We start from the raw sequence: 3634 nt of genomic DNA on the forward strand, positions 1-3634 counted from the left end.
TGCTGCCGCCGCCGCCCCCGGCCGCTTACCGCCGTCCGGCCCGCCCCCAAGCCTGGCTACGATAGGCTCCGAACTGGGACCCAGCCTCTCATTGGCTCCCTGAGATGCCACTCGGAAGCAGCAAGATAGGTGGTGTACATCACGTGCCCGGAATCACCTGACTCGCGGCCGCCGAGGGGAGGGGAGGAGTCACGAGGAGGGCGGCCCCGGCGTCTCTGGTCCAGCTTATAGGCTTCGGCCCTTCCCGGAGCGCTCGAGTTCCCCTCCTCGCCTTTGGGCACCGATAACACCACCAGAGACGTTCTGAAAATTTGAGGGAAGAGTCCGTGTTCCTCCTCCTCCATTTGTACTCAGTCAGCTAACTGATGTCTGCGATATCCTGGATGCCTAACGAGGGACTCGAAACTGAAACCGACTCGGGCCCTGCCTGTCCTCGAGTTGAAGACTAACCGAGACTGAACCTCTGTGTAAGTAGTCACGGTGCGAAATGTTAAGCAGGAAGGCTGCAGGAATTGCTCGGGAACTGGGTGAGAGACTAATAAGCACGTGTGCAGATGGAAGAATAGGTTGTGATAAGAAGTCAGCGAGCAAAACCTCAACCCAAGGTAGTTAGGGGTCAGTGTGATCACTTGTTCTAGCAGGTACCTGGGACAGACAGAAATGCAAATCCAACCAAGTTGGAACATCTTATTTTTCCAGTTGATCGCTGAGTGACCCGCTGCTACCACCTCAAACTCAGGATTCAGCTTCTTCTCCCTAAGACAGTCAAGCCTGCCCTTCTAGTAAGTGTTTCCATAGAATATAGTAACTTCCCTGCTCCCCTTCAGATTAGAGACAAAAGGAATGAATAACGTAAAACAAATGCATTACCAAATGTTTGAGAAAGCTAAAGGAAATTTCATGCTTCCATAGCTAGAGTTGGAATATTGAGGAAGACTCAAAGCATAGCCCTATACATTTAAAAAAGGCAGGTGGTGGACTTGGCCTCCCAAGGAGACTGTTGTAATACTGGAGAGGAAACGCTGGTCCTCTGTGCATTTTGAGCCAATGCTCTTCCACTGGATCCAACTCAGACTTACTTCTTGAAGGGGGAGTTTCCTCACCAGTTATGCATGAGCCCCAGAATTTAAAGGCAAGAAAAAACAGTAGACATCTATCCCAAACTTGCACCTAAAATCAACTCTAAAGTATCTTGACAGGCATGCAGAATGTACCTGGTCTCTTGGTATTTATGGGGGATTACACCTTGCAATTCCATTAACCAATTGAAGGATGCTCAAGTTCCTTATGTGGAGTGCTCTAGTATTTGCATACAACCCATACACATCTTCCTATATAATCTTTCCTTAAAAATAGCCTAATACGTCTGGGTACTGGTGGTTCACACCTGTAATCCTAGCTACTCAGGAGGTTAAATCTGAGGATCACTGTTCCCAGCCAGCCAGAGCAGGAAGTCTGAGTTATCTTCAATTAACCACAAGAAAACCCGAAGTGGTGCTCTGGCTCAAAGTTGTAGAGCATTAGCCTTGAGTGGAAAAGCTCACGGACAGCACCCAGGCCCTGTGTTCAAGCCCCACAACCAACCAAAAATTAATTAATAATACACTGTAAATTGTATGGAGTTACATTACTTGGCGATTAAAGAAAAAGGAGACTATTCTGTACAGAAATGTTTTTTCAAATATTCTCAACTCGAGACTTGTTGAATCCAGACACAAAATTCATGGATAGAGGACTATAGTTCAAATGATAGGGTTTTTTTTTAACCATCTAAGTTTTGTCTAAAAACTTAAGTGAATAGTCACACTTCCTAAGTTTAAGTGGAAGAATGAGAGGTCTCCATGTTTTTTATTAGCAGCTCCCCAAATACTAAGTTGTAATCATTTTTACCCCCAAGACAGTTGTCTCTGTCCTCCGTAAACATTCACAGCTCCTCCAAGCATTCCTTCTATGATGGTGTTTAATAAAACTTTCTGTGGTGACAGAAATATTTTATGTCTATTTTATTCAGTCTGCTGGCCACTAGCCACATGTGAAATGCCCACTAGAAATGTTGCTAGTATGAATTAGGAAATGAATTTTTATGCTTATTTGCTACATGTAGCAGGTAGTTACCATGTTGGAAAAACAGCCTTACATTTTCAAGTCTTCCAAATCAGGGGTGCGGAGCCTTTTTCCTGCCAAAGATATTTATAATGTCGCTCATGGGCCATACAAGGTTATGAATATAGGCTGCAGGCAGCTGACAATGTCCCATTTTGTAACAAATGATTCCTTGGGCCTTATTTGGCCTGACCAGTGGAGAACAAAATATATATTATATATTATGTACACATATATGTGTGTTATATATTATTTGTATAATATATTTGGTACAGTCTTCAGGATGACTACTTAGCACCTGGACAATATTTCTATTAATGTTTTTTTTTCAGTAATCATGGTATGCAAGTGGTTCACACTGGTAATCACTGAAACTAATACTTTTGTCAGTAACCCTACTGCCTAAACTTACATAACTGCATTTTAAATTTTAAATGTAAGACTTGATATCTTAACTTTTTCATTTAGGCCTGGCAGCTTGGGTATTCCAGATTACCATTTTAAAACTTGTTCCAATATAGTTTACCAGCAAGCCCTTCCAATTCATTGGCACTTACAATTAGATACTACCACCATCCGGTAGTAGTAGGCCTTCACAGTATGCAAGGCACTTTTGTATCCACTATATTTAGTTTGATCCTTACAACTTTATAAGGTAGGTAAGATGTGAGATTTATGTTTTATAGATAAGGTAGCTCAAGTGGAACTAATGTAATCCATTTTCACTGAACATCCTCTTGTAGACACTCTTCATTCAAATTCCTCACAGGAATGCTAAAAAGGATAGCCTGGCACCAGTGGCTCACATTTGTGATCCTAGCTACTCATGAGGCTGACATCTGAGGATCATGGTTCAAAACCAACCTTTGGCAGGAAAGTCCATGAGACTCTTATGTCCAGTTAAACACACACACACACACACACACGCGCACACACACGCGCACGGCCCAAAGACAGACAGAAGGACTATGGCTCAAGTGGCAGAGCTTCCCCCCTCCAAAAAAAAATCTCAGAGACACTGCCTAGGCCCTGAGTTCAAACCCCATGACTTGCACAGGAAAAGGATCTCTACACAAGGCTGACCCATACTACTGGCTGGTTTAGCAGTTTGAATATGGTAGTTCCACCTAAAACTCATTATCCATCCCATTCTGTACAAAAGGATGCTATAGAATGTCTTTAACTTACTGACATAAATAGCAATAGTAGCCCCATGAGAAAAGAGCAAACAATGCTTGTTGCTGGCTCACACCTATAATCCTAGCTACTCAAATCTGGAAAAGCTTCTTGTTTGAAGCCAGCTCCAGCTGAAAAGTCCTTGAGACTCCATCACCATTTAACCAGCACATTTACAAAAAAAAAAAAAAAAGTACTGGAAACATGGCTCAAGTGGTAGAATAGCAGCCATAAACAAGTAGGCCAAGCAAGCATGTGACTCAAGCCCCAGTATCAAAGAACCAAATGGAAAAAAAAAAATTTTAAACCCTCTTTCCACAAGGGAATGATCATAACAATTACTTGAAGAAGCCAA

This window comes from Perognathus longimembris, chromosome 7, assembly GCF_023159225.1.
Source record: "Perognathus longimembris pacificus isolate PPM17 chromosome 7, ASM2315922v1, whole genome shotgun sequence".
NCBI lineage: Eukaryota > Metazoa > Chordata > Mammalia > Rodentia > Heteromyidae > Perognathus > Perognathus longimembris.